Genomic DNA, 27,407 nt, shown 5'->3' on the forward strand with positions numbered 1-27,407 from the left:
TCTTCATTTTTTTATTAATATATTCCAGTTAGTAATTATAGATGTATCAAGCTTTTAGAAAATATATTTTGTTTTTCTGTGACAAATATAGTTCTGGAATTTAGATCGCTGCTTGAAGCGATCTATGCAAATAACAACTGCAATAGCTACGAGGCATTTTCTTGCAAGTATCTGGTGAGGGCAATCTTTTGTTTGCACAGTCAATTTTCCTGCTTGCAGATTATCTTTTGGGAACCATCTTTTATGTGCCCTGCAGTTAAAGAGAAAATGCTAATTGATTCTTTATAAGGAAAAAGTGAATTTTTCATATATCTTACTACAGTAAAAATGTAATGCTTAGCAGAAACTTATGCAAATTGCATCAAAACTGAAAAATGTAACAATTGGAAATATGAGTGGTTTAGAAAAGATTGAACTGTGGATTTCAACAGCGAAGACACTTAAAAAGAATATATTGTTCTTCAGCCAATAATGATTAGCTTTTATGCATCACCTAGACTCATTTTTCTTAGAACAAACTTTCTTTCAACTGTCCTTGTGCTATTTTTCTGATGCTGTATTTGTAGTCTTTGTTGTTTTTTGAAGTTATCTTTGCCTATTGTGATCACCGAACAATCAATCCAGTCTTACATTGTCTTATAAAGTGTTGCTTTGTAGAAGAGGTGTCCAAGTATGGTGGGTGATTAATTAATCTTTGAGAGGATTAAACATATTCAACACTTAAAATGATGTACACTGCAAGCTTTCTTAATTTACATTTAATGTATGCTCATTTGCATAGGTAATGATTATTTTGATTCTCATTACTGTTCTTCCATAAGGGATTGCAGGAAAATAAATTCAACATTAAGAGTAAAGTCTCATGCTCAAGCTACAGATCCGTAGTCATCAACAAGTCATGCGCAAGTCATCCGCATATCTGACACGCTGTCTGCAAATTTGGTCCGTAGTGCATCCGTGGTACATGCATATTTACGGATCCGCAAAAAAAAGGGAGGCTACAAATGTTGTCACCAACCTGACCCAACCCCTTGAAAAAGTCACATGATCGCTCAGGCACAATTTTCCTGGGGCATCTCCTACCGCTGCATAGCAATGGTTCCGCAATTACGGATGGTTATGGACACATATTTTGGACATGTTCTACATTTTGGGTCTCATTTCTATGGCCCAGACACACATCCATATATATACGGAAAGGTGTTTGTTGCCTATAGAAATTAATGGGTCCGCAGATTATCCATAATTACGGATCCGAAATTACGGATATAATCTATGGTGGTGTGCATGGGGCCTAAGGCCTTCATAATCAGACATAAGCTTAGAACATTAATACACTTTATGAAATTGGTTTGTAACAATGTTTGTAAATGTGACTGTTAATATGTTATTGCTTAGGTTAAAATATGTTTTGTGAATTGTGCATAAATTTTTCCATCATCGTTATTATTATCATTATTATTATTATTATTATTATTATTATTATTATTATTATTATTATCCATAGAGCTTATAGACAACATTCTCTATGGATTACAATTTCAGTGTATTAGTAAATTGGACTTTTACATCTACAAAACAACTGTTGTATTGCCTTGAGTATGCGTTACATGGTTTTTTTACTCCAATTCAAAAGAAATTAATGAAAGTTACTAAAAGTAAAAAAAAAAACCTTTTCCTATTTTTCCCTAAAGCAATGACCAAAAATAATCATAATAAAAATTTATATAACTGGCCTCGCTGCATGCAGAAAAGTCCAGATTATTACAATGCGTTAAAAAAAAACAAAAAAAAAAAAACGTTAACATGAATGGTGAATGCCAGAAAAACTAAATTCCACAAAAATGGAGGAATTTTTTTTATAGATTCCTAGTACATTATATGGTACAATAAATGGTGCCATAAAAAAAACTGCATCTCGTCCTGCAAAAATCAAGCGCTCATTCAAAGGAAAAATAAAAAAGTTGTGGCTTTTGAAAGATGAGGAAGAAAAAAATGAAAACGAACAGGGGGCAAAAAGCAAAGCGCAAAAAACCCTCTAGAGGACCCGGCATGCACAGACATGAACAGCCCATTGATTTCAATGAGGACTGTGTAAAGTTTTATTTCTCCTGTGCCGGCAGGAATTGAGCACTTGCTGCCAGATTCCCCACAGTTTACAGCTGATTGCTGGGGGTCCTATTAGCGGGATACCCTGTGATCAGCGAATAGTCTCGTGACCCATCTAACAAAAAGGTCCAAGCCCTTTTAAGCATTTTTAATCAATGGAATTCTAAATTTCTTTCCCTACACATGTTGAAAAATCTCTTTGTTATCAGTTGTTTATTTCTATTTTCTTATACAAAGTAAAGGTTAGGACCCCTAACTGTTTCATCAGTGGGGATCCCATGGATAAATATCACAATGACCATGAGATTCCTGCCTGGGTACGGCTGCCATCTGTTTCATTATCTTCCATGTCATCTGTCCACATTGCATAATTCATAAATTAACCTGCGTAAAAATAGGACTTGTAATGCTCGTATCTTTATTCTGATAAGTTAATATGTGTGCTATTTTTGTCTATCTACTTTGAGTTTGCTTAGGTAATTACATATATGTATTAAATATTATATGTCATACTTTAATTTACTGATGTGTAAATGCATTTAAAAGCTTAATGTTAGTGCATGCTGGATATGAACAATCCTCAGTTGAGGTGAACACATTTATTGGTCACAAGATTTGAGACCGTGGATACCATTGATATATTGTGGGCAATAATAATAAATAATGTATCTTTTATGTGGTATAGACAATAGAACATAAGGGTTTTGGCATTTGGCCTTGCAAGAAAACTAAGTGAAAATTTCAACACCATTATTTAATTGTAATTTAGGTAACACCGAGGCACAATTCTTAATTGTTTCAGTAGGGCTCTGAAAGAACTGATGTCGATATAGCTGGTATTTAAGCCTTCTACAGAAGTATTAACTCATTTCCCAATCAATTCACCTTAGAAGCTGACTTCATCTAAACAATCAAATAAGTAAAGACTCAGATTTGCTCACTGAGCACTGTTGAGATAACAAATTAACCAGATAATAAAATGCCAACTTATATAACACTATTTTATTGGGTTATGGTCAAAAGTTTTGACATTTTGTGAATCTTCATCACTTTATAGTGATGAAATATAGTCGTACTCTGTGCCCACAACGTATTAAGTGACATAACTTTATACATGTACAGTAGCATCTTTAAATAATTCCCTGATTTATTAAATGTCATCATGGATTTAATTTTACTGCAATCAGATAATGATCATATCCATCAGACATCTGTGGTCATCCCGTGAGTGCTTAAAGATATGATACATACCAACCCTATAGAATTGAGAACTATGACATTTAAAGATATACTGCCTGGGGTAATTGCTGTACCAATGTCACCAGGATTTGCATTAGGTACCATCTCCATTCAAATTTATATGTGTCTATGTATAAATACTTGTTTCATAATGATTGTGTTGTATTTGTTTGGTATACTCTCTTATAGCAGTGGTAACAATTTGACAAAATGGATCACATTTCAGAAGCCTTATCAAAATATTTGTCCTGAAAATGCCTAATTTACACCACTGACTTCCAGAAAGGGATCAAAAATGAGCGCAAAATCTTTTGGTGCTGCTGGGAGATCTCTGGTACTGAGAATTAGCCAAAACCAAAAAGGATTGGTCGCTCCATAGAATTCTTTGGTTCTGGAAATCAGTGGTGGTTGGAAATTTAAGACTTCAAAAATATGATTTTCTCTATTTAAGTATCTACAGTATAACATATCCGAAGACAATTTTGGACTGTATTTCCCCTTTAAGTATATTAATACTTGTAGTGTAAAGAAATTTTAGCCTAATCGGTCGGCTCAATGAGAACAAACCCCAATACAATTTCTCCAGCTTTATGATAGTCTACCTTAGTCCATTTCAGTTTGTCAATAATATTTCTACCTTCTTTCTACTAATACATTTTCAGCATTCCAGCTGTAATTTTTCTTATCGTTCAAATTACATATTGACCCACTTTAATTTTAATTTTACATCATTCAGCCATATTATCAGCCTTGAAAAACAAGTCACATTTTGACCCATCCGTGCTTTTTTAATGAATATGGTGTACTTCATATGACACTTGTGCACAATGCCAATTTGAGCCCTGTCATAATCATAGTTCTGCAAGTCTTCTGACATTCACTTCACACATCTGCGTAGCGTTTCAGAAGCATCTTATCTTTGAGAAGCTCTTCATGTTTGAAAATTAATTGCCATGGTAATTTAGGATAATGGTGAGGATTGTAGAAGGTAAAAAAAAAAGTTAATTAAGTAATAGTCCCTATGGTTGCAGGCACTACCACCAAGTAATTGCCTGTCAACTGTAGTTAGAGTTAAGTCATAAGAATCACATTTAATAGAGGTCAAGGGCGATTCTGATTGGTAAAGCCCATAACTAAGAAGATTATTTTTTATTAAGTAGCGAAAGTTTTTTTTTCCAAATAAAGCAAAAAAAACACAGAAAAGTTATTTGCTCCCTTTTTATAATGTTTCTATGGAAACAAACAATTTCTGTTATTCCAGTGGGATACGGCTGTGATATAAAAAATAATGAAAATTTTAGCTGATTGGCAGTAAGTAATGCTCTATTTTTTTTTTTTATAAACCGGAGAAAAGGAAGTTTCGAGAATGGATGCAATTATGAGAAATCATATTTATCATTATAATTATCCAATATTGTCCATGTTGAAAAGAAGTAAAGTTCTTTAAAAATATGAAGTTCAACCAGAGTGAACAAATGGTTTGCCAGCTGTCCCTGGTAAAACTTCCTTTTTCGATGATCACTCTAAAAAGTTTGGTTGTTTATTAGAAAAAAAAAATACAAAAAAAAATATAGATTTTTATTTAATTACCTTCCAGGAAATTCAAGTAACATCCAAAATGTGGCATCTGCTAGGAAGTGACTGGGAAAAAGTTATTTCTTTTCTATATGCTTTTCTCCTACCAGTCTTTACAATGCATTTTGCGCTATTCAGACACCATAATGAAGGCTCCATCAGTTGTCATTACTCAGATGTTCAGGATGTCAGCATCACAGGAAATATATTGAGACTCATTTCTTCATCTGCACAGCTTGTTACAGTTCCTGTATTTCAACAATAACCTTAATGATACCAAATATTCATTTTCCTTCATGCATGCTTCATAAAACGTGATTTTCAATGGCAGCATAAATACTGTGTGAATGTCTGCTGTACATTATGTGTAAGACCATTTTTCAATCTATCTTCACTACTTGTTTTTTAGACCATCTTCTTCTTGACCGTCTTCAATTATTTCATAGAAATTGGGTTGTCTCCCTCACTTGTATTATAAGCCCAGCCATTCCTAAACCAAGAGCCTTATGTTGCTCACCTAATAGAAGTCTTCTTCATCATATATCACACCTCAATGTTCCTACCTAAACTCCCAGATCAGAACATAATGGAAGTTAAGGCGCACATGAATAAAAAAGTTTACCTCAATACATTGGAGACATTTACCACTTTCAGTTTGTTATGATAACAGACGTATCACTTTTTAGAAAATCTGTAATAGTAGTGGACTACCGGCATAATAAGAATGTTATTGTATAGCCATCATAGACACTTCAACAAAAACTATATTAATTCTTAAGTACAAGAACACTCGGGCATATAGCTGCCAAAAATGTGCAACATCTTTAAGTCAATTCTATTCAGAATAGTTTTATTTATACAACATTTATGGAAGAAGTAGAAAGTAACATATAACTTTTTAATATTAAAGTTAGCCATTTCCATTGAATAACTACTAAATACTTGGTTTTGAGCAGATGATTAAAAGGGGTATTTACATAGGTGTTCCCTAAAGTAATTCCATAGCTGAACTATTGCACAGATGAACCCAATAAACACGATGGAGGGCTAGTTGAGCGGAAAACAATATTTGATATTGAGCTTTATGAACGCTGTCACCTACTATGTGAGCCCTTGTTGCAAGACAATATGGCCGAGGTGACATGCTTTTCGATTGCCCAGGCATCTTTGAAACATGACTCTTTCTGTTTCTGTGTCTCATTAGCAGGAATATGTGACACTTTTGGCCCTTTGCTCAGCACTTGTAATGGCTGTTTAGTAGAGGCAGTTGTACCCACTAGTTCAGTTATTAATGATCTTAGAGTCGACAAGTCTCAAGAGACTTTGTCCTGGAGATTCAGATGATTTTCACACAAGTTTTTAGACAGATCAATTTAAGAGCTTATGTACACTTTCACTGTCCCATAAGCAGTCACAGAATCACTTCATAGAATCGAATAACTGGAATTTATATTACACTTTCACGTATTTCTAACTATTTCAAAGGATTATTATTTTTTTCTTCATTTTTTCTTTTTCTTCGTCTTTTTATTCTTCGTCTTCTTCTTCTTCTTCTTCTTCTTATTATTATTATTATTATTATTATTATTGTCATTATTATTATTATGCAAAGGAAGAAAAGGGTGTATATTTACCTTTTGTTTAGTTTGGGCAACAAATGGTTAATTGGCTGGAATTCCCTTGAGCTGTTTCCACCCTTTGTAACCAGGGATTCGGCAAAAGGTGGTAATTGGAGTTCCCATACCTGCGATTGCACATACAAATGCAGGGTGAAACAGTAAGGTGGTATGACATGCCATGATTAAGACCGAGTGAATCAGTTGAAACGCGTAGGCTCTGTGCATCCACCACTCTGTGCTTGTGTAAGTTTTAAATGTTTTTTTTTTTCAATAAAGTGGAAGATTTTTCCTTTTAAACTCAGTGCTGGATCGAAATTTGATTTAACCGAGTGCCACCGCCAACACTGGTGAGCTGGAGAAAAACGTTCTATTTTCCTTTATTATTATTATTATTATTATTATTACATGCACAAGCTTAACTAAAAGTGTTGTGATATTTCTGTATCTATTGTACACTACGGGGACAGTGGGATTCGATGACCATCTAATGAGTATGGGGCAGCCTTACTGTCCCCTGATATCTCGCTTTGGGTAATTAAAGATCAGTATTTTAGGTTTCAGCAGGTTTCATACTTACCTCACCCGGCTTCTGTATTGTGTTGGTCTTCTCATGTGCATATCGGTTGGCAGCGTTACGTTGCCACAGCAACCTGCACTCTTTAATAATGTCACTTGGATAAAATAATTAAGTCGTAATTACCAGAGTATACAGATGCGTGCATGCTTAACTTTTCTTAAATTCTGCTAAGCTATACAATCTGTCATGGTACCAATTCAATACAAACTTTCACCATACAGTAAAAAAAAATATGTTTTTTTAACTTGGGAGCATAGGGGCGACAGATGGACAGGAGATGGCATCCGTCAGAGGCATCCTTCACAGCTATCCGGTAAAAAAACAAACATAAACATTAAGCATATACATTTCTTTTTAACATGGTAGTCAATGATTCACTTGTTGAGAAGGATCTGGGTGTACTTGTAAATCATAAACTCAATAACAGCATGCAGTGTCAATCAGCTGCTTCAAAGGCCAGCAGGATATTGTCGTGTATTAAAAGAGGCATGAACTCGCGGGACAGGGATGTAATAATGCCACTTTACAAAGCATTAGTGAGGCCTCATCTAGAATATGCAGTTCAGTTCTGGGCTCCAGTTCATAGAAAGGATGCCCTGGAGTTGGAAAAAATACAAAGAAGAGCAACGAAGCTAATAAGGGGCATGGAGAATTTAAGTTATGAGGAAAGATTGAAAGAATTAAACCTATTTAGCCTTGAAAAAAGACGACTAAGGGGGGACATGATTAACTTATATAAATATATTAATGGCACATACAAAAAATATGGTGAAATCCTGTTCCTTGTAAAACCCCCTCAAAAAACAAGGGGACACTCCCTCCGTCTGGAGAAAAAAAGGTTCAAGCTGCAGAGGCGACAAGGCTTCTTTACAGTGAGAACTGTGAATTTATGGAATAGCCTACCGCAGGAGCTGGTCACAGCAGGGACAGTAGATGGCTTTAAAAAAGGGTTAGATAATTTCCTAGAACAAAATAATATTAGCTCCTATGTGTAGAAATGTTTCCTTCCCTTTTCCCTTCCCTTGGTTGAACTTGATGGACATGTGTCTTTTTTCAGCCGTACTAACTATGTAACTATGTAACTATGTAACTAAATGTAGTCAATGGGCCATAGTTGGCATTCATTGGAGGGACATTGTTTTACATGTCTGTTTAACATCTCGTGCCATACATCTTGGGATATGTGGGGTTAAAACATAAATTTAGAAAGGACACATCTGTATTTTTACCCTGTGCCTGCTTCTAGCATAGATTACTTGTATTTTCATATGTTCTCAGCTCTGATCTATTGCTCCATTCATAGTTGTGGTTTCTGTGCTTATCCTTGTTCGTGAAGTCTCAGCTGATCTTTTCCAATCATGACTCTTGGCTATGTGGGTATCTTTGTCTCCTGCCTGCTCCCTGGTAGAACTGCCAATCTGACCTCTGATAATACATCAACCTCCGCCTTGCCTATAACGTTTTTGCTGTAGTGCAGTTACCACTGATCAGATATTATCCTGAGGACCAGGACCTGGGAAGTGCCTTGCAGAAAAAAGTTCAGGGAGGGCTTCTTTAGACAACATACCCCAGGTTAGTCTGCACCAATCCAATCATGAAGGTCATCATAACTCATGGCTGATATGTATGTAAAGTATGTGGGGGAGATAGCTGTCAACTAAATAAGGGTTAAGCCGAGAGCTTTGTTATGGCCAGTTTGACCTTTCCCATCTGATCTTTAAAACAGCAGACATCCAGTAATTAAAATTTTGGGAATGGAGAGTGTCATCAGGCTTAAACTTTCGACTAAAATTTTTGATTTTTAGCTTTAAATAACTACTTTTCCTGTTAGGTTATTCACATTTTTACCATAACCATCTGAAATGCTGTGCTTGCTGTGATGAAAACCTTTTTGTTGCACTATTAGGGCGTATTCACACAGGTAAGTAGTGTGCCGCACGACCGAAAACCACATTTCAAAACTACTGCCCGAGTGAATACACCCTTAGTCTTTAGTAATATAAGGAGGTTCATTATTTTCAGGATTAGGCTTTACTAATTTTAAGAACTAAAAAACAACTAAGAATAAATGTAGCAAAACATAATGTCTCAGGTACAGTATACCTAAAAACAACAACAACAGCCTGGTATTTATTTCCATTTATGTTCCTCGGTATCTCTGCCTGATTCAGTACAGAAATTGAATGCTGTTTGTTTCATTGTGCCATGAAGTAGTGGGAGGTTGAACAGATGTACAGAAAATTGAACAAATTCCTGTGTCACCTGCTTTACTGTCTCTGTGGTGAGATCCAAGGCTGTTCTGTCTCTTGTGGATTTAATTCACTTTGATGACTGCTACTTCCCGGAACAGTTAATTAGAGAGACTGTCAGAGATTTGGTACCTTGCCACAGGTGCTGAACATTTCCACAGGACCCTATCATGCTGTTGTTTTATCAGTTAACCATTTATGTACTTAGGTGTGATTATCTCTTAAGTACAATTGAAATGTATGAATCATGAAATAAACCATAACTACAGTTTTTGAAATTGTGGCATTTGGCAGTACAATTAACAGATTTGCTAACTTTTTATGTGAAAAAAAAAAAACAATGTATAGGCTGCTGAAAATATGCAAGAAATATGTCGTAAACAACGTATACATTGCAGGGCAAGGATACAGAGGACTGTGCTGCTGTGACTAATCACAGATCTTTCTATGATTTGACAGATCACTTCATGAGCACTAAGCCCGATCACTTAGGAAGTTTAATTGGGTGTCCCATCCCAGTTAATGGGCCAGCTTCCTTCGTGTTTACACCACTTGGCCTCCACTAGAACAATCCTACTTCACTGTTTTACTAGGGGAAGTCTGTTTCTAGTTACATGAAGGTTCTAATTTCCACCACCCAAGGGTATAGCTAGGGGAAAATCTGGCGGGTGGGTACTGTGGGATGCTGGACGCCAGTGGGAGCACTGACAAGTTACCAATGAAATCAACAGAGGCAATCAGATAAGTTAATATTAATGGATCAGATTAACATTGTCCCCCTCCTTTTTTAATTACAGCTCTTAATGCGCTTAAGGGGGTTTTACACAGGACGATTATCGTGCAGATGAGCGTTCATAGAACGCTCATTGCCAATAATTGCCCTGTGTAAACAGGGGAATGATCAGCAGATGAACAAGCAAGCGCTTGATCATCTGCTGGTTTTATCGTTTTAAAAAAGTAAAATATTATCGTTGTCGGCAGCACATCTCCCTGTGTAAATAGGGAGACGTGCTGCCGACACGATAATAATGGATGGGGATGAGCGTTCGGAGTAACGACCGCTCGTCCCCATCCATAGCTTCGTGTGACAGGGGCAAGCAAGCGCCGATCATCGATGTCTCGTTAATCGGCGCTCGCTGCACCGGACACTTATTGGCCGGTGTAAAAGAGCCTTTACTTATGAGATAAATGTACAGCTCTTTTTTAAATTTTGATATTGTTTTGCCATTACTACTTTTAGAGGTCAAGCATTTTTAGAATTTGGCAATACATATATTGTGTAATGATGGCATGTACTACTCTGCCATGGCACTTCAATGATTCTTGGACTAAAAATTCATCACCCCCCAGTTTGCTATAGATGTAGTTCTCCTGAAAAAAGAGTCTTGCATATGATCTCGTCACATTATAGCAAAGAGTATGGGACCAACAAGAGCTCGGGCCCCATGTCTCCTAAAGCCCATAGCAGCCATGTAGGCAGCCTCTATAGTAGGTATGATCTTGTCCATCACTATTCGTATTGTAAAGTAAGAGTTAAAAGCTTTTCCACAAAGTGTCTTGTAGTAACGCAAAATCATTACAAGTTGGCATCGCTTAGATGTCTATAGCATAAATAATGATCATATTTGTTCTGCATGCCTTGAAGGTTCTAGCTATCAATAATGTATCATGCCCAGTAACACCATTGTATCTCATCAACTCATTTGATCTTTTTGATCTTATGAAAAATGATTTTACCTCCTAAAACAGATGTAACAAACAAATTCAAATGTCAATATTTTTTGCCTTCTCGTTTTCTTCCTTTGAATAATAATGAATCAGTCCTATGAATTTTAGAGCTGTGCAAACATAAGCTAGGAATGCAGTCTTTGCAACAAAAAAAAATGAAGAATCGTAAATATATTTGAAGCTGTGCTAGCTTCTTATCTCAGTAATTATTTCCACTGAAAGAAGCAACATAAAAACTATTGTCTGGGTAAGACTTAATGGGATGAATGCTGCCACAATTAATAATTACAACATATTATTTATATTTTATGATTCATTTCCTTTAAGAACTATATTTGGAGATAAACTACATTGTAGAAATAGCAATTCCCATATTAAGATGCTTGACCACTGTAGATAAAGCAGGTCTGTACAAACTGCGGCCCGCAATGCTCCCTGTGCGGCCTACGCCCATCTCTGGCATCCCCATATATGAGGGCTACTCTCTGTTCAGAGAGGTAGAGATGAGGTGGAGAGGTGGCTACACATTACTGCAGCTCTCCCCATTGTAGTTTATAAGAGTAACTCCCATGAACTACGAAGGAGATAGCTTTGCTTATGTGTGACCACTTTGACTCTTCCTCTCTGGATTACCAAACTGAGGAACAGGTGGCCCCAATTCACCCAATAAGTGGAAGTCCCAGAAGTGGAACTCCCACCGATCAGGCATTTATGGTCTATACTGTCAAGATGTTTCAGATAGATATACCTCTATAAGTTGTATTACTGCCCCTGGGAGTGGTACAAATTGACACAGTGGTCTTTAAACCAAAAAAGGTTGTGCACTCCTGAACTAAAGAAAAAATTCTGATTATTATAAAATAGCTTAATTCCTTAGAATATTCAAGAGTCTATCCAGGACTTACAATTAATGGCCAGCAGAACTGAGGATATGGCACTTGCCCATTTATTATTTATTCAGGCACAGAGAAGTATACATGAATGTGACTAAGCTTGGTGCTATAGCATAGCCGATATATGTGAACAGGGCATCCACACTTAAATGTACATTGCTGTACCTGGATGAAAAATCCAGCGTCCTGCTGGTTGGTGGTCGGACCCCCCCCCCCCCCGCCAGATCATACATTAATTGACTGCTATAAGTATAGGCCATCATTTGAAAATTCCAGAGAACACTTTGAAATTGGCTCAAAGAGTGGAGGTTTACTTTGTAGCACATCTATCATATACTCTAATGTGCCATTGTATGTATGATGTGTGATTCAGTTGCATAGTAGTGCCCAAGGTGCCCAACAATCTATTTTGGAAGTTTTTTTTTTGTTTTTTTTTTATAGAATAAATGGCACACCACATTTGCTCCATCGTTCAGATGTACTGTATACTGAAAAGCACCATAGGTTTCTATGGGGAAAAACGTTGTGAAAAAATGTATTCAGTGAGTGGTTTTCATCAGCATGCATTTCTTTCTTGTTTTTTTACATTGAAAGTCAATTGGCAGATGCATTCATCTGTGTGGCATACATGTACATATGTATTGAATATAGTCGACTGTGTCTGTCAGGAAAAATATGTATACCTCAACGATATATAGAAAATTTGATGTAAACATTGTATTAATAATTTGCAATATTTAGAGGAAAAAGACATGTATACACAATGTATACATACGTTGATCTGGGCCGCTAGGCATAATTTCTAAAAATGAACATGAGGTTCTTAGTTAACATATTGATCAAACTGTATAAGCCCATGCGGTCCATGTCTTTTTCCTCTGAATATTGCATTGTATTAATAATGACTATTCATGTTATTGGTATCTTTACTATAGGACAGCCAAGACCTTGTCCCAAAACATGCCTCCTGGCCATGCTATTATCTGTAGCTCCTAATCTCTCACACCTGCTTGACTCATTCGGGACAGCCTAGTTGACCAGTTCATCCCAAATTGGTTTAGATTAGAAGAAGAAAATTGGTTGAACTGAATATAAAAAATACATTTTATAAAAATCATTAGGGTGACTTTATAACAGGGGATCCATAGTTTTATTTATTTAGAGTAGAAGATGATTTTGCTCATTGTATTCTGTGATATTATTCATAAACTTTAGTTTCACTGTAATTTTGCCCTGGGCCCAAAAATCAAATGTTTATAGCATTTTCAAAATGAAATATGGGTACTGAAAAATTCTATTTTTTTTTTTTAGAGGAATACATTTTGATTTAAGAGGGATTCTTCTTTCAGTGCTCCATTATTTGCTTTGATTCCCAAGATCTACAAGTCAGTATTTTTCCTCCTATAAAATGATGAGAATGTCACAGTCTTCTCTATAAAGTCAAGATATCTTGTTTTAAAATAATCTGGCACTTTGAGAGTGATGATGGTATTAGTTGTCACTCATCTATAATAGCACTATACACATAGGACTACATATATGTAATGATGTGATACTATGATCCAGGTGTGCGTCTACTTTTAGTGAATTTTTGCCCTAGAGCTTAAAAAAATGTATGGTTTAAGCCATTTCGCAAATAAAATACAGTGAATAATTTATTAAATAAACACATTTGACATACAGAAGAATATTTTTTTTTTAGTCTTGCTCATTTATCATGACTTTCATGTCCAAGTTGGTGCATTGCTGTATGGAAACAGATGAGATCATTAGTGTTTCAGTATATGTATGTGCAGGCAGAATGTAGTTCTGTATATTTAAGCGATCTAATAGAGAGAACCAAATTGACACAATAAAGAAGGATTTTAGCATTTCTATAATGGTGCACCCCTCAAAGATGGCTTACACAATTGTTTTCATGTGTTGACCACTGTATTCAGGGAAGGGTGCTGCTGGGGCAAATTTGTACCTTAGCTTATTAATGGATAACCAATGGACACAGGTTATTTCCAATTAAAAATTGTCTTAATTTAAAATGTCTTATCATTTTGCGTCCATAACACTTGTTAAGGCCTATATGTGTCCATGGTAAGAGGCTAAACACAAACCGAGTATAGTCTTAGTCTGCAGTCATGCTCCCTTCCACCAGTTCTCTTATTTTTAATCATTTGCATTTCCATACCAAAACAAGAAGAAGGGGGCATATTGAAGGCAATATGGAAGACTACACAGGGTTTGTTTGTTGCCTGTTTCCATGGAAACATATAAGCCTGTATAGGAGCTGTACATTGTATTTAAGTCTGCTGACTTTACTCGGACGTACCACTAGTAGTAGTACCTATATAGGCTGGTACACAGAGCAAGCAAGTTGTAATGTGCTACTCATAAAACATGGTCTGATATTCTCTATGATGTTTAATTTATTGTTGGGCTTTGTTTTTTAGAACTTTGTATCTTAGTGGACAACTGATGTACCAAATGTAGAACCTCTATATGTCACCAAGAATTGTGACTGCAGGGATCCTTTGACTAAAGTATTTATTGAAAGGGATGGTGCTCTTAAAGGTATCAGCAAATCTGCAGTGTTCTTTGTTCCACATGATGTTGCCGATGGGTAAGATTACTTACTGTATTATTTGGGGTACCCTGTAGTGGGCTCATCTAACAACCATAAGTAGTTCTGTAACAACGTCTTGTAGATGCCCTTAGTTAATAGATACGTTTTAATATTTTTAATTTTATAGTGGTTCATGTGTCACATTATCTGCAAAGTTCTTTATAACTTGCTAAAGTTAATAAAAGTCCAAATCCAATTGTGAAATAATTATGTGTTTTGTATACATATATGTTGGTGGGTAAAAATGACAGATCTACTGTACTACAAAGCTTTAACTTTCCCAATGCTTTACTTTTACACCGACCGAGATCGGGCCGTGAAAAACGGTCCGAGAGTTGACTTGATTTCCCGGCCTGACCACGGTACGGGTGAACGAGACTCCTGGCATAATAGACATTTTATTATGCTAGGAGTCCCTGCCTTCCCGTGGAATTGCTGTTCCGTACTGTATGATTTTGTTCAGTATGGCACAGCAGGTCCGCGGGAAGGTAGGGACTCCTAGCATCATTAAATGTCTATGATGTCAGGAGTCCCATTCACCTGTACCGTGGTCGGCCTCGAAATCCAGCCGACACTCAGACTGTTTTTCACAGCCGGAACTCGGTCGTGTGCAAGAGGTGTTACCAGCTTCTAATGTCATTCATTTTCACAGATTTTCTCTCCTCACAGTGATGTGAATATTCTCAGTAATAACCAGTCTCCATGTCTTTCAAATCAAACCTCACACCATATATTTCCATTTGCATACAGGGAACTGTGATCATTTTGAGAATAAGGCAGAATTCTGTATATAGTTTCCACTAATAACTAGAATTTTTTGAATTTCTTCAGGTTGTCAGCTTCATGACAAACCTTGTGATCTCCACTGGTGGAAACTAATATTCAGGGAATGAAGTCCCACTGCTAAAAAGACCCATTGATAGAGCTCCGGGCAAAAAAAACAACCTATTGAAATCAATTCACATCCATGAATTCCATTTGACACTTTTGGTATTTTCTATAATCTGTGTCAACATAGGGGTGTAGTGAATTAGAAATCTCCCTCGAATAACTCAACTTGTCCTAATACGACATATAACAAGGGGGTTACTCCCTTTAAATCCTTTATATATGTTGCAAGAAACTCATGGTGCAGTTTACTTTACAATTTAGTCAATTCAAGCTCAAATCGCCTGTAAAGTTTTAAGGAATATTCAACACATGACTTACTCATGAGATAAGAAACTTTTCAAAGCTTAAGATGAGGAAGCCAAATCCACCTGTTTAATAACATCTTAATCTTTGATTGCGACCTGATATCTGCTCCTCCCGAACCGTACAGAATCTATTACAGTTGTGCTATATAAGTTCCCACTATATATATATATATATATATAGTAATTGTTAGAAATAAAAGCATAAACTGGTTATTCTAATATGCCCAGAAGCAAGGGAGTGATGTGCAGGCGTTTACTACTACTACTCTTGTTCATTGAGTAGCATAGGGCTATGGAAGGGTGTAGAATTATGTTTGTCATGTGACATAAGTTAAAGTAATATCAAATTGTTTTATATGTTGTTTTTCATATTACTTCAGGTAAACCTAATCAGTTACATTGTATCTAAACTCAGATACACTTGAATGACAATTTTAGCTTTGCTATATCTGTGCATACATATATTTTAGTGTTCAAATAACCCACACAGCTTATTACACGCTCCGTTTTACTATATCTGCATGCTAAATATTCCCAAAAATATTTTATGGTTAGTCACAGGTATAAGGCTAGAAAGGCATTGTTTTCAAAGTTGACAAGTCCCTATTGTTGTGGAAGATGTAATACTATAGAATTGGTTTGTTTATGAGTCTTACTAAGGTATTAGGTTGGTTTTTGTTAGCGGATTAAATGTCTCATCGTAAATCACTTATCCAGATTTTCTCAGTGTTTGCCTGCCATGTTTGTCAGTTAAGAGTTACAACCTCGGCTTTATGATGTTTTTAAAGCTTTGTTATTCTGAACTTATTTTCTTCTCTTAAATAAATCTCTAAAACTTTTGTTTCCCTTTAAAATTATTTTGGTGAATTGAAATATTTAATGTTTCGCAATAGTTCCTAAATATATAACAACTGATGTTATAAAAGTAAGAGTTTCAGCGGCCACCATTATACCTGAATGCATTTAACTGAAAGGACTATAAGCCTATAAATAATATAAAAAGTAGTAGTGATAAAAGTGTATTCTATAGTGCATGGAAATATCATGTTAATTGCACAATAATTTAATTTAATCAAACAAATCCGCCTCATATAATACTTCATGATGTCATACCACATAACATAATGGATGGTTAGAAGGTGGGTCTAGGAGATTCAAGCCTCGACTCTGATATCAACTGTTGTTCAATATAAAGCTGAATCCATAAAATTATTATTTTCAGTAAAAAAAATAATTTGGCAAACTCTCAATAACATTACCACAAAGATAAAGATAGTAATAATGAGAGGCCTTTTTAAATCTTCACTCCTCGCTTTATTTTTTTACGAGGACATAGCGTAATGAATGAAATAAGCACTTACTTATCCCTTACTGCCATACCCAGGTGAGTATTCAGTGCCCACTCTGTGACAGTCAGTGGTGTATTCAGTACCCTATTCTTGGTACATTCAATCTCATCTTGTTAGCCAATTGTTTATCCAGCAATAAGTTCCTGTAGACACGCTCAATATGTGATACCAAAGGTGTAACTTAAGGGGGTTTTACGCAGGACGATTATAGGGCAGACGAGCATTAATATAACGCTCGTTGCCGATAATTGCCCTGTGTAAACAGGGGAACGATAAGCAGATGAACGAGCAGACGCTCGATTATCTGCTGATCGTATCGTTTTACAAAAGTAAAAGATTATCTTTGTCGACAGCACATCTCCCTGTGTAAACAGGGGGACGCGCTGCCGACATGATAATAATGGATGGGGATGAGAGATCGGAGTAACGACGGCTCGACCCCATCCATAGCTCCTTGTGACTGGAGAAAACTAGCACCGATCAACGATGTCTCGTTGATTGGCGCTCGCTGCACCGGTTGCTTATCAGCCAATGTAAAAGGGCCTTTAGTGTAGTAACATAATAAGTTAGAAAAGGACATCCAGTTCAGCCTATTCTCCTGCAATGTTGATCCAAAGAAAGGCAAAATAACCCCTTGAGACAGAAGTAAATTTTCCTCATTTTAGGAAAAAATGCTTCCCTATATGTCCTGCGGTTATTTACTCATACCGACGTATTTTTTCTGCCAATTTGACATTACTAAAACTGGCTTTGCGTTAAAACATTTGATACAGTCCTAGAAAACATCAGAGGCTCAGACATGAGCTTACAAGGCAATCGGGGCACTTGCGATTGGTGGCTAATTTATTCGGACCAAATTGATTCGGACGGTGGATTCTATAAAATCAGACCAGAAATTAATTTCCCAACTCTGTATATGGCAATTAGAATAAATCTCTGGGGCAGCAACCCATCTCCAGTTATTTAGTACCTGTAGTATAGGCCATCAATATATGTTTGGTGGGGGTCCGACTCACGACACCACCACTGATCAACTGTATGAAGTGGCCATGGCAGACCCCCACTGATCAGATATTGACAGTCTACCCCAGGGATAGGCCATTGACTGGAAAACCACTTTAAAGATTACCATTGTATTTGTATTTTGAACACACTTTTATTATACTATTTTGATAATTCATTAAACAGTGTTTTATATTGTATTTTTAGAAATCTATCACCATCATAATATGATAAATGCTTTCTAAAAATTCTTACCAATGTCATGATCCAAAAAATGGTTCCTGTAGGGTTGTAAATATATATTCATATATTTGAGAGAGATTCCAGAAGTCAGTTCATCACACTGCTCAGCTCATCTACCAGAACAGGTATTCAGTTTTCACCTTTGACAAGATGCAAATTGAAAAGTCAGTGTCAGTATCAAGTGCATAAACACCATAACTTATTGATCTGATGTTGTAAATGTTGTAACACTGTGCTACCGGATTATTCTTCTCAGCTTTTACCTGTTACTGTAACAAATATCTTATCTTGAAATATACTGCAAGTTCTGCTGATACAACTGTTTCTTTTTTATTTAAGAATATGTTTCCTTCTTTCATATGATGAATTTCCTCCATCAAAATGACATTTAGTTGCCATAGTAGCAGTTGTCATGGGTGCTCATAAAGTTTTCTGTTGACTCTACCTGGAACATGATAGCTATAAACTGAACATGTCCACTTTTGTGACCTGTCGCCCAATCATTGTAAAGTTACTATTACAAGAAACTAGTTTTACCAGATACTTAAATTTCTTGTAAAAATGCAGAACAGAATGAATGTAAGCTATGATCCACATTTATTAAAAAGATGTTATGACTGCTCAACCAGGTTGCCTCAGCGAGAGCTCCGACACAAATGAACATTCCTTTTGAGTGAGATCAAATTTTTATTTTCTAATGTAATATTATTCCATATAGCCCAACTTTTTTTTCTATCTTCAGATATCTATCCCCTATATATATATATATATATATATATATATATATAGATAGATAGATAGATAGATAGATAGATAGATAGATAGATAGATAGATATATTCAATGAGTATTAACGTATTTAGTTATTCCTTTCTATCTGAACTCTTCTCTTTAGTTGGGTCATGTGACCTCACAATGACCTGATAAAATCTACAGCAGTTAATATAATTGAGAGTCAGCCTACTCACTTCCTGATTAATGGACTGTACCACATAGGTTCTCCACAGAGGGGATATAGAAACTTATGTTAGCAACTACTGATGAGGTGACACATAACTGTCACACAGTTATAAGTCAGGAGGCTGAGCTGCAACCTCCTTCATTATAACTATATGATAAATATGTGTCTGCTTATCAGTAGGTAGTTACAGTTGTTTCTGTATCCCCTCTGCGGAGAACCTGTTTGGTACAGTCCATAAATCAGGATGTGAAGAGGCTGATTCATATCTACATTAAGGCCCCATGCACACGACCGTATATTCCAACCATAATTATGGACCGGTGTCCGTGCTGAAAAAATAATAGAACCTGTCCTATACTTGTCTGTAATTATGGCACGGACTCTCCCATAGAAGCCTATGGGCGCTTCCATAAATACAGTCGGCTACGGATGTGCATCCATAAACAGTCAATATTTACGGAAGCGTTGCGATGCAACAATGTTGGTGACATCATTTGCAGCCTCCCTCTTTTTTAACGGATCCATATATATATAGATTAAATACGCATGCACTAATGGACCATATTTGCGGATAATGTTCCTTATATACGGATAAGTTACGGATGACTACGGATGAAAATATGGCCATGTGTATGGGGCCTAACTGTAGATAAAAAAATAATAAGATTTGAAAATAATAAGTTACATAAATCATAAAGTAGATATTTTTGTTGAAAGTGGCACTTTTAGGGGTGTGAAACATATTAAACATTTTACTTACATCTAGACTAATACTCTGAACTCTAGTGCCGGGGACCGGTGGACATCTTCATTTGCGGTTGGAAAAGGCTTGGTGGTTTCACATGCTGCCAACACTTTTGCAGAATGTAACAACGCGGTCACTACTGTATTTTGCTAGGTTGCCATTGAACCTTTGTGTAAGCTATTAGGGCATATGGACATAAAAGAGTCGTCTTCCCTGTTTGGCGTTACTATCTCTGAACCAGAATAGAGTACCACTCTGGCGTGTACGAGCAGTCCATGTATTACATGGAGGACTCTTCATCTGAATTTCCACTACATAAAACTAGATATCCCCTAGAGTGGCTTCTGCTAGGTAAGGTAGTTTTCCGTTACAGTGTAAAAAAGATGCAATGGAAAACTTTACAATGTAATTCATTGTAAAAATATTCTGCAACTGACGGATTTCTCAATGTCTTGTGTTGCCAAATAGGAATACACACTCCTCAACACTGAAATTGCAACATTAAGAAGGAAAAGTCTTGGAATTGTGGAAATCACAGGATCGATAGACGTATTAATGATATACAAATGATAATAAAATGGAAACAAAATATTCTAAACATCTTGATGGATTCAGAATAGAGTATGAGCTCCATGCTCAAAAATACACGCCTTGGCATGCTATCAATGAGGTTATTAATGGTTGTCTGAGGAAAGTTATGTCACGCTGAATGCACTTGGGCAAGCAAATCATCAAGATTGGCTGCTGGTAGCTCCCTTTGCAATTGCCGACCAATGACGTCCAAGATGTACTCAATGGGAGACAAGTCCGGAGAAGGCGCAGCCGCTGATAGAATGTTTAGGCCATGTAGGCTGCTCACAGTACCATGAACAAAATGTGGCCTGGCATTGTCCTGTTGAAAAACGGTTTCTGGGATACTTTGGAGAAATGGCCGTACCACCGACCTAATCAATGTAATGCCCAGCTGTGAGTGTACCTGAAATGAAGACTAGATGGGTCCGGCTACCGTACATTATGCCAACCCACACCATAATCCTGGGAGTATGACCAGAGGGACTTGCTGTGCACAATGATAGCCTTTGAGAGCGTTGATGTGTGGTCAATGGAACACATGTAGCTGGATGTTTGGCTCGTAGCCTAATGTCGTGCAAACGCCTTATGATGGTTTGTGTCGACACTGGTTGTCACCATAGGCTTGGGATGGGATGTCCAATTTCAATTGCAGTACAGAATGGATCACTACGCGCCATTCTTCTAATCAGACGATCCCTATGTGCAGAGGTTTGCCTCCACAAACTTCTTGCTGTCATTTCTGTTGGTTGTTGTTCTACCAAGCTCCGGAATACGGAAAGATGAACATTGCTCACATATCGGCATAAGCGCATAGCTATCTGCCAGACTGATAAACCAAGGTCTCTCAGTTCAAGGATTCTGTCCCTCTCAGTTTGCGACAAGTGGCAATAACTCGCACAATCATCCTGCACCACTTGATACGATTTTTAGTTTTTAAGGTTAATGTGGCTAAAAAAACTTTTCTTTCGATCTGGCTTTTATGCCTCTCCCACACGCCACAGGTCAGAGCTAGGTGCTTGAAAATGTGATCATTTGCAGATCTTCATGACACCTGCAACTTCCTCGATTTGCATAACCTTCAGGCTCGCCGTTCTTGGTGTTGCAATTTCAATGTTAAGAAATATATTTCCTATTGGATTACATTGGGCAACACTGCAGAAATACAAAGCAAATACGCCACCTCTGACTGCACTCTAAAGGCCCTATTAGATAGAGTCATTCATGTACAGTTTTTTGTATAATCGTTCGAATGCAAGAGATAATCGTCACGTGTTATAGAATGCCATCATCAAACGACAAACAATAAATGGTTGGGTTTCCATGGATCTGCCACATCTACTTTAATAAAGATTATTGTTTTATTAGTAATCCTCCAGTAATTAGCAGATCAGTGCTTTGCACTCTATCTGCAAGCTCAATAATCTTTGTGTGTAATGGCTGCGTGGGCAAATGAACAACGATCGCAGTAATGACTGAATAGCGCAAATATTTAGCAATTATTGTCTTGTGTAATAGATCGTTTTTCAAACGAAAACAACTTGCTAAATCATCACTCGTTTATGAAAGAATATCTGCCTGTCTAAGGGTCCTATTACACCGGCCGATATTGGTCGTAAAAAAACGAGCGATCATTACTACATTGGGTCATCCCCATGCGTTTCCATCATGTCGGTAGCACATCTCCCTGTATATACAATGATAATATTTTGTGATGCATAAATGATACGATCAGCTGATGAACAAGTGTTTGCTCGTTCATCGGCTGATCGTTGCCCTGTTTACACAGGGTAATAATCGGGAACGAACGTTCATATGAATGTTTGTTTGCAGGATAATTGGCCCATGTAAAGGGGCCTTAAAGAGGATCTGTCACCACATTATAAGTGCCCTATCTCCTATATAAGGAGGTCGGCGCTATAATGTAGGTGACAGCAGTGCTTTTTATTTAGAAAAACAATCTATTTTAAACCACTTTATGAGCGATTTTTAGCTTTATGCTAATGAGTTTCTGTATGTAGCTGCACATAACAATATAACTATATCGCTAGTGCAGTGTAAATGAATGGAGAGAAGTGCATGACACTGATTGGTCAGCGTCATACACTCCTCTGTACAACGGCCACTTGGTCTAAAGTAAAAACACGCCCACTTGGGCATTAAGAAACTCATTAGCATAAAGCTAAAAATCGCTCATAAAGCGGTTTAAAAGAGATCCTTTTTCTAAATAAAAAGCATTACTGTCACCTACATTATAGCACCCATCTCCTTCTGTAGGAGATAGGGCACTTATAATGTGGTGACAGAGCCTCTTTAAGTGTCTGGTTGGCTGCGGCTTCCACTGGCAAAATCAGCTATTTGCCAGTGGTTGCCGAGAGAGGTCCTATCTTTTAACAGTACACAACCTAAATCAATCTATTGTTTGTCATTAGCAGATATTTAAGCTCATAAGAGATCTTCTACAATTAGATTAATAATAGGAAGTTCAGATAGTTTGCCCCCATGGTCACTACTTTACCTTACATTTCTCCATTTTGTTGGGGCTACATATCAGTGGGTAATATAACCAGCGCTTTTTATGTGCCGCATGTTTACATTTTTTCTACTAACTGTAGGCTTAGTGCTCCTTTATTATTTCTAACAGTTGCTACCAATTTATCAATTAGAAATGTTTTCATTGATTATATTATTCTATATTGTTGATCATCTATGATAATTAACCTCATGTTTTATAAGCATATGGCCCTATTCTACCTCTAACACAAATTGTATTAAATATTTAACAGATAAACTGTACCCATTTGCTTTCTGATCAAGGCATGGGATAGGTGTTTTAGTTTGTTTTTTAACATTCAATTTTTATGGGGGAATTTATCAATCACTCTATGCCAGTTTTCTGGAGGAAAAGTTGCAATTTGCATAACAATTTACATTTTGAGACTCAGCCCAGCAGGAGGGGTAGGGGCACCTGTAGCCTGACAAATTTATTATAATTTACACCAGCTCATGACTGGCATAGATATAACTTTCTGGTGCATCTTACTCCAATACACTTTAGATTAAAATTGACGTATAATTTGACAGTCTTCATGAATTCCCGCCTTTATGTCTAAATTCCGTGCTCCTGGCTCTATGTGTATTGTATTCCTAAGAGATTACCTTTATAATACGGCATCCAATAAATCATGCCACATTTATGTTCCATATGAAATTGGAGGCATGCAGATTTACAGTATGGCCCCGGACACTATTATTGGTGCCATTTTGCAAGTCAGAACATGGATGTGATACAGAGCTGAAATACAATTACTTTCCCACTGTGGTCAGTGGGGGAATTTATTAAGACTGGTGTTTCATATGCCAGTATTAATATAAAGAAAGTTGGAATAAAATGTGACTAGTTTATAAAGAGGTGCACGTCTCTTAATAAATTAGGCGCAACTCTGGTTGTAAATGATGATAAATTTGTTGGGCCGCATGTGACCCCGTCCCTTCTGTTAAGCTCTACCCACTTTTTAGAAAATCAGCGGTGGAAATGGCACAAACGTCTAAATTTTAATCACAATTTGCGACTTTTCTAGCAAACTAGCATGGAAGAGATAATACATTTCCCCAGTATTTTTCATTATTAGTTTTAAGCCAAAAATCAGGAGAGGTGCAAAATATTGAAGAGGTGCAAATATTCTCCTTTGTTTACTTTCCACTCCTGGTTTGGCTTACAAATATTACAAATACTGATGCAAAGTACGGTTTAATATACTTAAAATAAAATAACTTAAAATAAAAATAAAAGATACAAAATAAAGTTTTAAAAAAAAGAGATGAGGGCAGTGTTTTCTATAACAATCTTGTATCTGAACATTTTAAGTTGTCACCAAAAATGTCTGAAATCTTCCTGTAAATTGTGGAAAGATTAGTTGAGCAAAGGCACAGCACTGATGCCCAAAAACGTTCATTTTCCTTGATCCTGTAGCTTTGCACCACACTGAGAAAAATACATGCACTTTATGGTAAAAGAAACTTTAAGAAATGTCTTCATGGGCCACATCTTAGTTGGTCAAAATAGTAGATGCAGAATCAAGGAGCATAGTAAATGCCATCGGAGAGTCTTAAAGCAATCAGCACAGCAGACAGTAGAAACTTCCCTAGATTTGCCTGAGGCTGAAAAACCTAATAAAATCAGCTTGTATGTGACAATTCTATATTTCTCTGTGAAGTGCAACCTCAAGCTGGGAATACCTGCCAAGCAAGGACATAAACAATGTGCTGTGACTCACTGTTATAATTTTATAAGTTTATTTGCTGTTTATCTGGGGTTCTATACGAACTTCGTTGTTCAACATATATTTTTAAACATTTTACATTAGCAATTAAAGGGAAGTTATTTTCAATATTCCGCAAAAAAAAATGAATGTAAACCCTATAGAACTCCATTATATTAAATATTTTGTACCGTTTCTTTTTTATAACGCTTTTTCTGCATTAACCCTCATCACTCTTATGTCAGAAATAACTATATTTAAGCTTGAGAGGGCCATTCCTTTATAAAAAAAATACTGCTAAAAATATTATAAAAAAGATAAAAATGTACTTAGTTCAAATATAAATATTAGTAATTGGAACCAGATTTACCATCTAAACAGGAAATTAAAGTGTTAAACTTGGAACCAAGTTAAGTATCTGTACAAACTCACAACCTGAGACATAAATTGAAACAGGGCCCCCAAACTACAACTATCACCAGTCATTAATAGAACTGATGTTATCATGTGGAGCACTTGGGCCCGCTCAAGCTCTTCGGTCTGGGTATGCCTTTGACTTTTGCATTCACTATGATTACGCCCCTGCCCGGCATTGCCCAGTTTCTGCCAACATTTTTAAATTTAGAGATTAGTATATTACAACAAGTTACTAGTGATAGGTCACCACTTACATCACAGTCAGATTATGGTATCAAATATTAGTATACTGTTAAGATTACAGTGCCAAATGCTGCAGACTTGACCATGGTGCCCATAGACAAGGTATATGTACCAGTGTTATTGTCTGGTGTCAAGTGCAAGTGGTATGGTTTTACTTGGGTATCACTGCATCATTTGTATTACATTCAAAGCACATAGTATTATTTTTATTATTGCTATTATTATAACAGACATTCATCTTCCGGCACCAGTGTTATAGTAAATTATATTGTATGATACTCTTAAAATGAACAATAAGACACATTTTGGCAGGTCTCAACTTACAAAATATATATTATTAACTTTAATATGATGTTTATTGTGCTATTTACGTCTTTACTAAAATGTGAACAAATTTCCTCTCTAATAAATATAAAAGCCATTCATTCCAGAAATTAAACCTTAAATGGGTGTTCTCAGAAAATACATTTATCACTTATCTACAGGATAGGTAAAACGTGTCTGATTGCTGGGGGCCCCACTGATCACTAGAATAGGGGTCCTGGCCCTTTGCTCCTCCTCGGGACCCCTGTCCTAGTGGCTGGTGGGGCCCCTAGCGATCAGACTTTTATCACCTATCTTCCGGGTACAACAGTGGCGTAGCTAGTGGGGGGCTGAGATGGTGGGGCCTGCTGAGATGGTGGGGCACGCCGCTCTGCTGCCCCTATCATGACCGGCGCAGCCACGCTACAGTATTATTCAATCTAGGAGACAAAGCCTGTGTGTGAGGAGAGGGTGAGTAAGCACCCCTACCTGATGGATAAAGTTATATAGTTGGGTTTTATATACAGGCATAATGGCTTGTATATACAGGGATGATGGGGGTTAATACAGGGATGATGGCTGGTCTACCCATCATCCCTGTATATGACCCAGATCATCCCTGTATATAACAACCATCATCCCTGTATATAACAACCATCATTCCTGTATATACCAGCCATCATTGCTGTATATAACCCCCATCATCCCTGTATATACCAGCCATCACACCTGTATATACCAGCCATCATCCCTGTATATACCAGCCATCATCTCTGTATCTAACCCCCATCATCCCTGTATATAACCTTCATCATCCCTGTATATACCAGCCAGGCTGCTATATACAGAAATGATAGGGGTTATATACAGGAATAATGGCTTCTATATACAGTAACAGGACTGATGGTTGGTATATACAGGGATCATGGGGGTTATATACTGGGATGATGAGGGTGTCACGGTTTGTGGATTTGTGGACCCACTAGGCCGGACCGCCGTAGCGGGGAGGCAGCTGGCCAAACAACAGGGAACCCCAAGCAATACAAAGTCCCGTACAAGGGTACCTGAATAGTCCAGACAGTGGCCGCAGCTCTGGCGCTGATGGAGATGAGTGCAGCAGGTAACGCCAGACGTGGCGGATGACTCTGGACGTGGCAGATGACACAGGACGTGGCGGATGACACAGATGTTGCAGGTTGCGCCAGACATGGCGAATCCCCCTGGACGTGGCAGATGACACATGACGTGGCGGATGACACAGATGAAGTAGACACGATCCAACTAGTAGGCACAGGAACAAGAACACAGCATGGGATACAGGAACAGGTAACAGGGCACGGAAAACAACTGGAATGGGAAACACTAAGGGACCATTTGCAAGACAGACTTAGGAATTACTAACAACGCTCAGGCAAGGATCAGAAGGTCTGGGGCCCTCTTATAGAGCAGGAAGTCGTGTGGTTGATGATGATGATTGTTTTACAAGTGCGCGTGCTGGCCCTTTAAGAGCG

General features: G+C 37.1%; 1 protein-coding gene and 1 long non-coding RNA gene across 6 annotated transcripts in view; one reads left to right on the forward strand and one right to left on the reverse strand.

Annotated features, from left to right (window-relative positions):
• On the reverse strand, nucleotides 1-27,172 carry LOC142733899 (uncharacterized). 2 transcript variants are annotated; one of them, XR_012880230.1, is made up of 3 exons: nucleotides 26,961-27,172; nucleotides 18,409-18,536; nucleotides 1-250 (listed from the first exon to the last, which is right to left on the reverse strand). It is a non-coding gene; the product is annotated as an uncharacterized LOC142733899 (long non-coding RNA). The 2 variants fall into 2 exon arrangements; XR_012880231.1 differs by lacking the exon at nucleotides 1-250 and adding an exon at nucleotides 13,666-13,735.
• The window catches only part of PCDH7 (protocadherin 7), a 748,481-nt gene that overhangs the window by 526,789 nt on the left and 194,285 nt on the right, over nucleotides 1-27,407 (forward strand). The gene's annotated exons all lie outside the window — the stretch shown is intronic.

Source organism: Rhinoderma darwinii, chromosome 1 (genome assembly GCF_050947455.1).
Source record: "Rhinoderma darwinii isolate aRhiDar2 chromosome 1, aRhiDar2.hap1, whole genome shotgun sequence".
NCBI classification, from domain to species: domain Eukaryota; kingdom Metazoa; phylum Chordata; class Amphibia; order Anura; family Rhinodermatidae; genus Rhinoderma; species Rhinoderma darwinii.